We start from the raw sequence: 16,231 nt of genomic DNA, 5'->3' as shown, positions 1-16,231 counted from the left end.
ATCATGTTCATCTTTGCTTCTGAACTTATTGAAGCTATCTAACAAAGATGTCTAATGAAATACATCAACATTAGCAAAACTTGCTTTCTTACAATTGCATTTTTCACCAGTTTTTCTTTCCAGAATTGTTTTCTTCTGCATTTTTTATGTATTCACTTCCTTAAACATGTGCTCTTTTAATTACGTCACTTTTGTATTCAGCTTAATTCGTCATGCTCCTCTTCCGTTTGATGGTGTTTTCCACTATCACAGAACTTTAAAATAAAACTGCTATCAACCTGAACCTTGTTATCACATAAGATAACAAAGACCAAGAATGTTCTGTTCTGTCTAAAAGACAATCAACTCTTCAACAATAACAAACCTTTTAGCAGTCAGTTGTGAGTTCTTGGTCAAACATTGGAAATTAACTAAACAGAATCAGTCTTATGCCTAGTTTCACAAATCTTATCTTGGTTTCTGAACAACCTAGGTTTTGGTTTATAAGCCCATTTTCTAGTGCATTATTGATTACCAAGACGATAAAGCACAGGCACACATGATGATATGGCCAGGATAAATATCTCAACTTCTTAGTGTGTCGATCCTTCGCTTAGTGTAAAATTGCTCCAGTGACTACTTCTTGACAATTTACATGTGGAATTACACAGTTCAGAAATCACACTATCATAATTAAACATACCTAGGAATAGCGTTATGCGTCAGCCTAGAACTTTTTATCTACTCCTGGACTGAGGCCCAAATTTTTACTTCTATCTAGAAGGCAATGGGTTTTGTCTATGCTTTTCTATGCGCCTCAGGCGATAGGTAGTTGCCTGTTCAACAAAAAACACAAACAACCAGCCATCACAAAAGTGTGTTATATAAGATCTTATTCGAGGAGTGTCAATCTTGCTACATTGGACAGACTGGGAGAGCATTCTGCACTAGGCTTAAAGAACATCATAAAAGCTGGAGATTGAAGGACCCTGTTTCAGTCTTTGTGAAACATTGCCTTGACAAAAACCACAGATACATAACAAATGTCTTACACAAAGACAAGTGGCTAAAGTTCAGCCTGTTAGAAATTCTAGAAAATAAAAAAAACATGTGTGTGTTCTCACGTCCATAATGAAATGTGTAACCCAATTCAATTACTCACCTCATTTAGATGATATCACAACTTCTAGAAAGAAGTAAAACTTCGGACCTCAATCCAGGAGGAGGTAAAGGGTTCTAGGCTGACGCATAACTCTATTCCTAGGTATGTTTAATCATGTTAGTGATTTCTGAATTGTGTAATTCCATACATAATTTGTCAAGAAGAGATTTTACGTTAAGTATAGAATCGATACACTAAGAATTTGAGATGTTTATCTTGGCCATATCATCATGTGTGCCTTTGCTTTATCATCTAGGGAATCAGTAATGTACTAGAAAATGGGCATATAAACCGAAATTGTGAAACAGCGCAAAAAACAGGTTTGTTTAGTTAATGAATATTACTAGAATAAAAAGATCACACGGCGCTGCCAACAGAATGAAAAGTGCTGCCACGTTAAACAACAGACCTCGAGGACTTACATTGTTTCCTAAACTAACAGAAACTTACTAGACACAAGAAATATCCACAGCTAGATGAAAATTACACCGTTTCTATACAGAACACTGCCGCTACCCATAAAGGCCGGGACATAAATAACTCATTTTGCTTAAAACATGAAGTTACGTTGTTTCTAAAAGGACCAATTCAACAGTCCTGTAAGTTTTGGTTCCATTTTTGGTGAGGTTGTGATTAAGAACCATCGTAGAAATATTACACATTTTGTAAAAAATGATTTAAAAAGATAAATAAACTTTTAAGGCTGCTATCGCAATGATATGGAGTAGACGAAGAACTCATTTAGTGACTATTTTGAAGGCTTAATTTTACTGGCGATAATTCAAAAAATACAAAGTAATGTAGAACCCTAACCTTTCGTTTGCGATTCGAGTAGTGAGCCATAGTAGAGATCTTTATGTCGCTAAGCCACCAAAGGCTTCTTATGACTGAATCCAGCATATTTGTAATGACACCTAATCCGAAGCAGATAAAAAAGTTCGTAATGAGCTTACTTGTACTTTTGAAAATTTAGAACTAGTACTGTTTACTGCGACCGACGTAAATCATTTGGTTAGAGATTTAGGCCAACGAAGGAAAATGCTGGACTTCTTGGTTCCAGAATAAAAGAAAAGAAGTTGTTGGCTGCAAGAACTGTCATGTTTATAGATGAGAACACAAGACATTTTCTCAAAGTCTCGAAGAGAAGGTGATTTGATATATTTCTCATATATTGCCGGTATGTTTAATGGATTCAAAATTGAATACAAAAGGGACAATGAAGATTAAATTCTTCTAAAACTAGTTTAAAGACTGTTTTGTTACACTCTGGTAACATCCATGCATCAGTACCGGTTGACCATTCTGCAGATATGAAAAGAAATTACGAAAACATTGATATAGTTTTAAATAAAATAAAACTTTTCTCTCGTGGTTGGACTTGAGTTTGTTAATTTGTTACTTCCATGTTCCATAGATCATTTGAACGATTATTTTATAGAAATGATGTGGAATGAGTCCACTTACAGGATATGTATACGTCATTACTGTTAAAATTAATCAAAATGTCACTTTTTTGTATCACTCAGTCTAGCTTTTCTACATGCTAACAGTTTTTAAATAAAAATTCGTCCATGGGATACAAGGAATTGTTCGTAAAGATGATTTTAATTCAAATATAAAACTTGCTCAGACATTTTATGTTTCTGGGCAAACGATGAAAACTTTTTTGTTACAGATTCAATTCCTTTCTGAACAACTGACAACTTAAATGACGGTTAATAAAGCACATTTTTTTCCTGTAGGATTGTAGTTATGGTCGTCACTGTTCTTCTGAAGTTGTGGCTACCGCAGGTGAACACCACATATTATTCTTATCGCTCGCCTTTGTGCAGTCAACACCTGAATGTTGTTCCATAATAAATTATCGAGTAAGAATATGCGGAATACGTCACGAGGTTGAGTTGTTTGTTTCCCAGACTAGCAATTACACGAAGAGCAAAAGAAGCTGAACATAACTGTTCAAGAAGCTCAGTAATATACTTCTTCCAGATCACGTTTTCACCAATACTTACACCCAAATTTTGGACCGTTCCACCCTGTTTACTGACTCTGTTCATATGCTACATAAGTTGTTGGTACGACTTTATTTGTTGTACAGAACTGAATATATTGTGTTTTCTCAAAATATGTGTGGCTATTTGAAAGTGACTAATACGTTCCTTGAACAGTAAATTGGCTTATCCTAGACCCCTGTTTCCCATGTGAATAAGCCAGTAAGGTCTGCAAGAAATCTTTCAAGACTAGAGAGAAGAACGTTTAACAAAAAGAACGTTCTGTGTCTGGAAAAAATTCTATTACAACCCCGTACACATTACGTTGGCCGTTACGCTACAGTCTGTGAAAGACTTATCCAAAGATGGAGAAAGTCCCAAGTATCTCTACGACCAGTTTCCTCATTGATAAGAGACGAAATTCAAAGAAGGCGTGTCTGTTGGAACTAACATTCAAAAAATGACGGTATTCCTATTTTGAATCAAAAGTACGTGTGAGTAAGAGGAAGGCTTGAGCATCATTGATGGAATTTTGTTACTAAGTTCTTAGACAACAAGGAATAATTGACATTACATTTCTGTTGTAGGCAACACACCGAGAAATTTAGACTGTCCGATGAACTTTTAAACAGTCACATTGATTTTTTTCCCCTCTGAACGTTCGGATGATATTAGTGAGGAACAAGGCGAGCGCTTTCATATAGACATCAGAGTAGCGGAAAGATGGCACCAGGGCCGCTGAAATACCACCATAAATAGGAGAACACTGTATGTCGCTTCTCCGACACGAAAAACGGGCGTTTCATCGGAAGAAAAGCTTTATTTAAGGCATTAAAGAGAAGAAGTAAAGGAAATGTATAGCAATGAACAAACAATTCTTGTATAGTAAAGAGGTGTCTTCAAGATATCCCTTTGGTTAAACACTTGTGCATATTGCAAAATTTGTTTTCTTTTTTTTTTCATTCCGATTTGTATGCGTTTTGCTAACTTTATAGTTTACGATGACGTAATATTGTGAAAAAGCTGGTTTTTTTGTTTTTGTGATCTTCAGTCCAGAGACTGGTTTGATACAGCTCTCCATGCCATACAGTAAAGCTGTATGCCCTCGGGAAAAATTAGGCTTTAGTTTCCACTTGCTTTCAGCCGTTCACAGTAATACCACAGCAAAAGCTATACGCTATAAAAATTGTGCTGGAGTACGTATTCAGTGCATAAAGAAGTCACGATAAAAAAATGGCTCAAATGGCTTTGAGCACTGTGGGACTTAACATCTATGGTCATCAGTCCCCTAGAACTTAGAACTACTTAAACCTAACTAACCTCAGGACATCACACAACACCCAGTCATCACGAGGCAGAGAAAGAAGTCATGATATTATTACCTAATAAAAACGAATCAAAATTCTTGTTTCGCAACCTTATTAGTTCATAAGATTACCATGGTTTAAATGACACTTAGCAATGCTTAAAAACTATTGGAAGTCAATTCAGATCTCCCAAAACGAGAATAATCGTTTCACTTACAAATATATGTCAGACACAATGCGTACAGAGGATGTGGACGTAATATAGACTGTCTGCTTTCTTTAGTGTCATCAGTCTCTCGACTGGTTTGACGCGGCCCACCTCGTAATGTTGGTCCAGTGTTAGTCTGTGATGAAAAGATTCTTTTCATCAGAGAGTAGTACTGGACCAACATCTTCCTCACTTACTTGTTAGACGTATTCCAGTCTGTCTCTCTTTGCGATTTTTACTTTCTTTAACACTCCCTACTACCATGGAAGTTATTCCGATGCCTTAATAGACTGCTGTAAACATTTAATTTCTGGTGCTTCATTTTAACATGTCTCTGTAGCAAACATGTTTCTCTTTTTCTCTTAACATCCCTATAAATATTCCGAGCTGCAATAGGCCAGAGATCATACTGGTTTGCACCGTCATACTGCGCATCGTAGACTTCCAAATAGAGCAAAATATCTGTTTTCGTCTGATTAATGAAATTTGTTGATAGACGTTAGTTTTCTAGCTGCTGTGCCGCGCTCAGGATAGCATATTAATGGGAAAATTCATCTACCAAACAATTATACGCATTAAAAGCTAAACACAATGATACGGAAAATTTGCCGCCACCAGTAAGAAAGAGACAGTCTAAACCAGTTAAAGAGGTTTGGCCTTTGACCATAATCTTAGGTCTAAAGACTGTGTATTTTAAATGTTTTTTTATTCCAGTCTTTGATCACAATATCAATTCTTTTGACGATGACCGGTTTCAGTCAGTAATGACCATCGTCACATTTACAAAAATAAATAAATAAATAAATAAATAAAAATAAATGTATACACCTAGTGAGCAGTGTGTCTTTCAACACAATACAGCAGTACGTATCACAATATACTATCATACTACCAGGGAAATGTACAGATAAAATATGGTAAAACGTACCTATTCTACACCATATCCTTAAGTGATAAGGCCGCAGTGGCATCGTCATAACATATAAATTACTCAGCACAGCATCATCACATAGATCTAAAATAAGGGGTAGAATAGGCCACATCGTCCACACAGTCATTTTTGCAACTGGCTACTGAGGCACAGTAGCTACAATAAATATGTTTGCCTACATCCTACCTAGATGTCGCTACTGTGCTTCAGAAGGGCCAACTTATTTCGAATTTGTTAGCTGCAAGGGCTAGTTCAGAAATTATTGCTGTGCAAAGACCTCACTGTGTCCAATGATATCTACGTGCTGCTAACCAGGGATAACAGCCAGTCATGTGTTCAGTATTTAATTAGCCTATCCCCATTTAGTTTGCTTAAATCGTATTGCATTAGTAACTCAAGAAAAGAATAAAACAGAAATATTTTATAAAAGCACAAATTCTGGTGTATAACAATACCGAGAAAGGCAATTCTGATTGTTCATATTAGTTTCATTTTTCTTTTGTTCCGTTAAAAGGACTGAATATAATTTCGAAGTACTTCCTTTTGTCATTTATAAATGTTTCACAAAGCATATCCCTAATATTTAAAAAAAATTAAAAAGAGATTGGTAAAATTTGCGTTGTCACGCCTTGCACTTTTGCGTGAATAATAATTTTTAAAAGACAGTAACAAACTAAATGCTAAAACAGCAATTTAAAGGAAATAAAAATAAGAAGGCAAACTGCCGCCCAGTGATTTATTTGAGGTCATCATTTCATCCATGCAACTAGAGCAGAGTCAAGTTATCCGTGAAATGGTAAAAAAAATTTTGGTAGGGCGTAAATGAACATTTTTGACAGAATATTAGGAACTGTTTCTAATTAATGAAATTTCATATAAATTCAGCAGATGAATTTTTGCAACGGGGCACATTTAAATTAATTCTTGTGAATCATTCCATTATGCAATCTAATTTACAGACAGTCAGGCACATTTCAGATTAATTAAAACGACAGTCCTACAAGGAAATTTGCATAAATAAGTTCATGTTCATAAGTAGGATAGCTATGCTGATTCTAGATCTGAATCTGTAATCTGAATTTAAAAAATCTGTAATCTGAATTAAAAAATCAGACAGTTTTCAGATTTTTGATGTTTAAAGCTTTCCTGGCGTACTGATTGTTCCATAAAAACACGGGAGAACTCACGGAAATCAGTAACGTCCCGCCACGATATTTCGGCTCAGAGTCTTCTGGCCATCTTCAGGTGAGTACCACTGTAGTAGTACTACAGTGGTACTCACCTGAAGATGGCCAGAAGACTCTGCGCCGAATTATCGTGGCAGGACGTTACTGATTTCCGGCAGTTCTCCCGTGTTTTTATGGAACAGTTTTCACATTGTTAGTGAGAGATTCAGTTACACTCCATTACGGATACAGCTTACAACACAGAGACAACGACAGCTTTCAGTACAACAAAATTCCATGCCTCTGTGCCCAAGATCATTTGCCGAAAACCCCATTTCAATATATCTTGAAACAAAAGGGATGCTGCTTTTAGGTGATCCTTCCTGCATAAAGAAAGAAAGAAAGATAGACCGTTGCGCTGCATGCAGTGAGATGCACGTAAAAAAGAAATGTAAACTAAAAGATGGAGCGACTCTGGTGGCACACAGGAGGACATTTGGCGACCTCGCTGTCTGCTGTGTCCGGCGTTTTCACCAGAAGCGGTTCCGGAGACCGACCGCTCAGAAAGCCTGTGACACGGGCAACTGTACACAGCGCCGCACTCACCCTGACAAACGGTGACGTGTCCCGCTCGAATCCGTTTTGCGGTTTGATGCCGTAACGTGACAGCTTTCCACAAATATGTTGCGCGGTTCCGAATAGCCTAGCGCAACACTTGCCGCGTCCTGGTCTTTCTCCTGAGAGATCGAGGAACTTTGTTGTTGGTTTTATTGGACGAATATTATCAACAGGGTACTAATTTTCTACTAACAATTAAGAGAGACTGGCTTTGCAAATTTACACGGGCCTAGAGGTTGCTGAACTGAATTAGTAACGCAATTACACGATTTGTAACAGCTACATTCAAGTGAATTTTATATTGCAAACTGAAGAATAACCTTACAAATATTTCAGGACTCATTCCAGTTACCATTACGCTTAAAATGAAGGCTGGAGTATTTTGTCGAGAGATAAAACGTTAAGACAGATGACAGCTCAGTTCGAGAAGTAGTATATCGACAGTCATTTATAGAAATAAGTATCCCATATCCTAATCAATGTGACACTTCGAAGAGCATGTATCATTAGCACCATTCCTGATTTTATTGGGGGCATCAACGTTCTTCGAAATGTTGTGAGTCAGCTGCTTATTGGATATTTAGATGTAAGGAATCCTTGGCGAGCTACGGAATATTTTGTTCCGTTCATTACCTTTCTGAATTACCTGAAAACAAGTACGACTGCCGAAATGGTATGTGCATTGTCTTTGTAAAGTAATTTTTTCTTTTATCTTAGGTACACTGTGATACTAAGGAAGCTAAATGCCCTCTTATTACAAATTCTAGCTTATAGAACTGTGGTAGCGTTGTAAATTCTTCCTACATGTTGCTAGGGTAGCTTGTGTAATCAATCGATCAGACGGATCCTCAAAGACCAGCGCAGTAAACCGTGATGGTCTTTGGTGTCTGCGGCATATTGGGGAGAGGGACATTTGGTATTCTTATTGAAGCTTCTGCTAGCTACTTCCAAGTAATTCATTTAGTGAAAACTAAACTAAATCTAGACGGAGTGTCCTAGTATCACCAAACAGTAACTACCCCTATACACTACTGGCCATTAAAACTGCTACACCACGAAGATGACGTGCTACAGACGCGAAATTTAACCGACAGGAAGAAGATGCTGTGATATGCAAATGATTAGCTTTTCAGAGCATTCACACAAGGCTGGCGCCGGTGGTGACACCTACAACGTGCTGACATGAGGGAAGTTTCCAACCGATTTCTCATACACAAATAGCAGTTGACCGGCGTTGCCTTGTGAAACGTTGTTGTGATGCCTCGTGTAAGGAGGAGAAATGCGTACCATCACGTTTCCGACTTTGATAAAGGTCGGATTGTAGCCTATCGCGACTGCGATTTACCGTATCGCGACATTGCTGCTCGCGTTGGTCGAGATCCAATGACTGTTAGCAGAATATGGAATCGGTGGGCTCAGGAGGGTAATACGGAACGCCGTGCTGGACCTCAATGCCCTCCTATCACTAGCAATCGAGATGACAGGCATCTTATCCGCACGGCTGTAACGGACAGTGCAGCCACGTCTCGATCCCTGAGTCAACAGATGGGGACGTTTGCAAGACAACTACCATCTGCGCGAACAGTTCTACAACGTTTGCAACAGGATGGACTATCAGCTCGGAGACCATGGCTGCGGTTACCCTTGACGCGGCATCACAGACAGGAGCGCCTGCAATGGTGTACTCAACGACGAACCTGGGTGCACGAATGGCAAAACGTCATTTTTTTCGGATGACTCCAGGTTGTTTACAGCATCATGATGGTCGCATCCGTGTTTGGCGACATCGCGGTGAACGCACATTAGAAGCGTGTATTCGTCATCGCCATACTGGCGTATCACCCGGCGTGATGGTATGGGGTGCCATTCGTTACACGTCTCGGTCACCTCTTGTTCGCATTGACGGCACTTTGAACAGTGGACGTTACATTTCAAATGTGTTACGACCCGTGGCTCTACCCTTCATTCGATCGCTGCGAAACCCCACATTTCAGCAGGATAATGCACGACCGCATGTTGCAGGTCCTGTAAGGGCCTTTCTGGATACAGAAAATGTTCGACTGCTGCCCTGGTCAGCACATTCTCCAGATCTCTCACCAATTGTAAACGTCTGGTCAATGGTGGCCGAGCAACTGGCTTGTCACAATACGCCAGTCACTACTCTTGATGAACTGTGGTATCGTGTTGAAGCTGCATGGGCTGCTGTACCTGTACACGCCATCCATGCTCTGTTTGACTCAATGCCTAGACGTATTAAGGCCGTTATTACGGCCAGAGGTGGATGTTCTGGGTACTGATTTCTCAGGATCTATGCATCCAAAGTGCGTGAAAATGTAATCGCATGTCAGATCTAGTATAATATATTTGTCCAATGAATACCCGTTTATTATCTGCATTTCTTCTTGGTGTAGCAAATTTAATGGCCAGTGGTGTAAAAATGCTGTATCTGCTCTGAGCTTGATCTCAAACTCGTCAGTGAATTTACATCAACTCAAAACTCTCACCGCAGAACAGTGCAGTCTATATTTGGAAGCTGCTTACAAGAATAATGTACAGAAGAATGGAAAAGAAAATTGAGAATGCGCTAGGTGACGATCAGTTTGGCTTTAGGAAAAGGAAAGGGACGAGAGAGGCAATTCTGACGTTACGTCTAATAATGGAAGCAGGGCTAAAGAAAAATCAAGACACTTTCATAGGATTTGTCGACCTGGAAAAAGCGATCGACAATATAAAATGGTGCAAACTGTTCGAGATTCTGAAAAAAGTAGGGGTAAGCTATAGGGAGAGACGGGTCATATACAATATGTACAACAATCAAGAGGGAATAAGAGTGGACGATCAAGAACGAAGTGCTCGTATTAAGAAGGGTGTAAGACAAGGCTGTAGCCTTTCGCCCATACTCTTCAATCTGTCCATCGAGGAAGCAATGATGGAAATAAAAGAAAGATTCAAGAGTGAAATTAAAATACAAGGTGAATGGATATCAATGATACATTGATGACATTGCTATCCTGAGTGAAAGTGAAGAAGAATTAAATGATCTGCTGAACGGAATGAACAGTCTAATGAGTACACAGTATGGTTTGAGAGTAAATCGGAGAAGACGAAGGTAATGAGAAGTAGTAGAAATGAGAACAGCGAGAAACTTAACATCAGGATTGATGGTCACGAAGTCAATGAAGTTAAGGAATTCTGCTACCTAGGCAGTAAAATAACCAATGACGCACGGAGCAAGGAGGACATCAAAAGCAGACTCGCTATGGCAAAAAAGGCATTTCTGGCCAAGAGAAGTCTACTAATATCAAATACCGGCCTTCATTTGAGGAAGAAATTTCTGAGGATGTACGTCTGGAGTACAGCATTGTATGGTAGTGAAACATGGACTGTGGGAAAACCGGAACAGAAGAGAATCGAAGCATTTGAGATGTGGTGCTATAGACGAATGTTGAAAATTAGGTGGACTGATAAGGTAAGGAATGAGGAGGTTCTATGCAGAATCGGAGAAGAAAGGAATATGTGGAAAACACTGATAAGGAGAAGTGACAGGATGATAGGACATCTGCTAAGACATGAGGGAATGACTTCCATGGTACTAGAGGGAGCAGTAGAGGGCAAAAACTGTAGAGGAAGACAGAGATTGGAATACGTCAAGCAAATAATTGAGGACGTAGGTTGCAAGTGCTACTCTGAGATGAAGAGGTTAGCATAGGAAAGTAATTCGTGGTGGGCCGCATCAAACCAGTCAGTAGACTGATGACCAAAAAAAAGATGATTCTCATTCAGTAGGAAGATGAGATGTTAGCATTTTCTTCGGTTTCGTAGGTTAGGATGTACAATGTACTGACCCCATTTGCATTAAAGCCCACAAACCGCACTAAAAATGATGACTGCAATTATCTATAGCTCAGCTCCTCATGCCTTTTCATAAACGCCACTTTGCATTATATGTTGCATAGGGCTTAATTAAATAAAATTTGAAATACAAAAAAATTTTTTTTACCTTTATATATACACTCCTGGAAATGGAAAAAAGAACACATTGACACCGGTGTGTCAGACCCACCATACTTGCTCCGGACACTGCGAGAGGGCTGTACAAGCAATGATCATACGCACGGCACAGCGGACACACCAGGAACCGCGGTGTTGGCCGTCGAATGGCGCTAGCTGCGCAGCATTTGTGCACCGCCGCCGTCAGTGTCAGCCAGTTTGCCGTGGCATACGGAGCTCCATCGCAGTCTTTAACACTGGTAGCATGCCGCGACAGCGTGGACGTGAACCGTATGTGCAGTTGACGGACTTTGAGCGAGGGCGTATAGTGGGCATGCGGGAGGCCGGGTGGACGTACCGCCGAATTGCTCAACACGTGGGGCGTGAGGTCTCCACAGTACATCGATGTTGTCGCCAGTGGTCGGCGGAAGGTGCACGTGCCCGTCGACCTGGGACCGGACCGCAGCGACGCACGGATGCACGCCAAGACCGTAGGATCCTACGCAGTGCCGTAGGGGACCGCACCGCCACTTCCCAGCAAATTAGGGACACTGTTGCTCCTGGGGTATCGGCGAGGACCATTCGCAACCGTCTCCATGAAGCTGGGCTACGGTCCCGCACACCGTTAGGCCGTCTTCCGCTCACGCCCCAACATCGTGCAGCCCGCCTCCAGTGGTGTCGCGACAGGAGTGAATGGAGGGACGAATGGAGACGTGTCGTCTTCAGCGATGAGAGTCGCTTCTGCCTTGGTGCCAATGATGGTCGTATGCGTGTTTGGCGCCGTGCTGGTGAGCGCCACAATCAGGACTGCATACGACCGAGGCACACAGGGCTAACACCCGGCATCATGGTGTGGGGAGCGATCTCCTACACTGGCCGTACACCACTGGTGATCGTCGACGGGACACTGAATAGTGCACGGTACATCCAAACCGTCATCGAACCCATCGTTCTACCATTCCTAGACCGGCAAGGGAACTTGCTGTTCCAACAGGACAATGCACGTCCGCATGTATCCCGTGCCACCCAACGTGCTCTAGAAGGTGTAAGTCAACTACCCAGGCCAGCAAGATCTCCGGATCTGTCTCCCATTAAGCATATTTGGGACTGGATGAAGCGTCGTCTCACGCGGTCTCCACGTCCAGCACGAACGCTGGTCCAACTGAGGCGCCAGGTGGAAATGGCATAGCAAGCCGTTCCACAGGACTACATCCAGCATCTCTACGATCGTCTCCATGGGAGAATAGCAGAATGCTGCGAAAGGTGGATATACACTGTACTAGTGCCGACATTGTGCATGCTCTGTTGCCTGTGTCTATGTGCCTGTGGTTCTGTCAGTGTGATCATGTGATGTATCTGACCCCAGGAATGTGTCAATAAAGTTTCCCCTTCCTGGGACAATGAATTCACGGTGTTCTTATTTCAATTTCCAGGAGTGTATATTGAGGAAAAATACACTCTGATCATTACATCATCCCCATTCGAACAACATCTGCTGTCTAGCCCATCAAAACAACTGCACACGACATGGCCTCCACAAGTACAGCTATCGACATCCTCTCAGCAAGCACTGCCCACGGCATCTTCTGAATTACCGCTGCCCACGGCAACTTCCGAACTACTACTGCCAGTGGAGGCGGCTGAGTAGTACTCTTTGGCGCAATCTCTGGCGCTGTGACTCAGTGTAGCCACCTTTAAATGTTTATTATTTTGCAATGTTCTTACGACTATTAATTCTGTGGAATAGCTTCTAATTTTCCACAGAGCTGTAGACAAGCTTCAGAAAGAATTATTCTTCCCAAGTTAAACTGGTGGTCTGAAGTTTCCAATAATGTAACTACTGGTGTCTTTCATAAACGACATGTAATACTTTTTTTGCAGCCATTTTATTTCCCCTATTAAATGTGAGAGATAATTTCTAACTTTTCACAAATCCATATACAAGTTGTAGTAATTCTTCCTACAATAGACCTAATGTAAGTAAAACCTGGAATCATCCGAGAAAATGACGTTTTGCCATTCGTGCACCCAGGTTCGTCGTTGAGTACACCATCGCACCCGCTCCTTTCTGTGATGCAGCTTCAAGGGCCTCGGAGCTGATAGTCTTTGCTGCTGCAAACGTCGTCGAACTGTTCGTGCAGATGGTTGTTGTCTTGTAAACGTCCCCATCTGTTGACTCAGGGATCGAGACGTGGCTGCACGATCCGTTAAAGCCATGCAGATAAGATGCCTGTCATCTCGACTGCTAGTGATACGAGGCCGTTGGGATCCAGCACGGCGTTCCTTATTGCGGTCCTGAACCCACCGATTCCATATGCTGCTAACGGTCATTGGATCTCGACCAACGCGAGCAGCATTGTCGTGATATGATAATCACAATCGCGATAGGCTACAATCCGACCTTCTCAAAGTCGGAAACTTGATGGTACGCATTTCTCCTTACACGAGGCATCACAATAACGTTTCACCAGGTAACGCCGGTCAACTGCTGTTTGTGTATGAGATATCGGTTGGAAACTTTCCTCATGTCAGCACGTTGTAGGTGTCACCACCGGCGCCAGCCTTGTGTGAATGCTCTGAAAAGCTAATCATTTGCATATCACAGCATCTTCTTCCTGTCGGTTACATTTCGCGTCTGTAGCACGTCATCTTCGTGGTGTAGCAATTTTAATGGCCAGTGATAATTATAAATTACAGAAATAATGCACACAAATTCTGTCAAAACACTCAATAGCATTGTAGTCTGTCATGAAATTAAACTCTCCTGCTTTGATAAAATGTCTTTCATTTAATGTATTCGTGCTTCTCTTAGGGGCCAGAAAAATTTGAAAATGGCACTAAACGTAACACTGAAATGTTACAAATCGTTCCTATGTTAAGAAACCACTATATTTCTGAATGCCAAAGTATGCACTACAAAGCTGCGTTCTCACGCCGTAGTTCAGTCGTAGTCATCATCATCATCATCATCATCATCATCATCATCATCATCGTCGCTGACATGATAGCCCTTTGTGAGCCTGAGCATTCTCTAGAAAATTCCTGCATTCTTTCCAGCTTACCCCCTGGTTCCTTCAGCCTATACGTTGAATATATTGTTAATTAAATTTTGCCATTATCTCTCAGTACATGTGCTGCCTACCCTAGCCTGGCAATGTGGGGTTCGTTGTATATATATATATATATATATATATATATATATATATATATATATATATATATGTATTACGTAATTCAGAGTCGAATCTTCAACTCCATGCACGATTTAATTCTATAGGCACAAGAATTTGTTTCAAGTTCTTTCTTTCAACTATGGTAAGTTGCTTTCCAATGAAAGTGCCCTCACTTAAATGTTATACATAGTAACCTCAATAATCCTGAACAGAAAATTAGATTTCATACGTTTTCTGAGGCCAATATTAGTTTTTGGATTTGAGGGGTTGCATTGCTTTTACAGTTTATTCGTATTTCTGATGTAAGGTATGTAAAACTACACAATACTTCAAAATTTCATGCATCTGTTTCTGGGAATGGGAGTTCATTAGGATACTCTTAGTTATAAGCATATACACCGATTTCCCTACATTTGTCTGTAGATTCATCTTTCTAGCGACTCTTGCGAGAGCTGTAAGGCTTATGTCATTAGCTTGGAGTTCTTGCAATTACATCAATATGATCTCCATATGTCAACATCTTAACTGATTTGTACAGCGTAGTTCTCCTTGTATTGATGCCTGCATCTCTTACAACCTTTTCCAAGGCTACATTAAGCAAAAGGCAGGATAACCGATCCCTTTGTCTTATATATTTTTTGAGGAAACAACACTAGATAGCATATTCTGTATGTTTTACTTAATAACTTGGAGGTTGTGGCGGTTTTTGTATGTCATCAACATGGACAAATGCATTGAATATGGATGATACGATACTCTATGGTATTCTGCGGTTTGAACTCAAACTCACTCTGTATTTTTTTTTTTTTTTTTTTTTAGCAGTTGCATTGATTTGATTTTGTAAATGATACTGACAGTATTATACACATGTGTATTATACACATGTATAATGCATTATTCATACTACAAATTCCCCCGGATAATTATTTTGTTCAAATTGAACAAGATTTCCACCTGACGTAGTGTAATGATGTTGACTGTAAGTTGTGTTCATATCACTAAAATACCAGATCGTACAACAGAGCTTTTATAATTTTTGTCTTCGATGGATTTAATTATTCTTAGTAAATTGATCATGAACAGGAACCACAGAATACCACCCGCACACAACACTGACGTATGCTACCAGAAATATTTTTCTCCATGATTCGTGCATAGATTTTAATTTTGGCCTCATACATCAGTAATGAAATCTTGTTCAACAATAAATACCATCTGCACTGTTTTTAGAAAATGCAGTCTGATTCGACTAATTTTTTTCTTTTATAAATAGAGTTCAGTACCACCGGTGTACATTTATTTCTTACACATCAGAATATTGTTTGCAGTTTCAAGCAATTTAAATTTTCTGCTGTGATAAAAGTTAAGATGGCGGCCATAAAAGACATAGGATTTCCTTTTTATTTAAATTTTCCTTTGCTCAATAAATAATTAATCATTTAAATTGATGCCACCAATAAAAAATTATTAAATTGTTTTGCAAATTAGTTTAACACAAACCCATGTTCTTTTCAACTAGAAGTACAGACGAAGTTGTTACATAATCGCAACCAACAATGGCTGTACATCTTGCAACTATGATAAAACAATTAATACAAAATTATAATTAAAAGAGGAAGTGATTTTTTAATAATTAATCATAGATAGTTTTAACGAATTTGGTTCCATTTGGTTTTTACCAGCAAATGAGCATAAAAGTACAACAA

The sequence above is a fragment of the Schistocerca serialis genome, chromosome 4 (genome assembly GCF_023864345.2).
Source record: "Schistocerca serialis cubense isolate TAMUIC-IGC-003099 chromosome 4, iqSchSeri2.2, whole genome shotgun sequence".
Lineage (NCBI taxonomy): Eukaryota > Metazoa > Arthropoda > Insecta > Orthoptera > Acrididae > Schistocerca > Schistocerca serialis.
The sequence above is the reverse complement of the archived record's forward strand: the minus strand, read 5'-3'. Positions refer to the sequence as shown.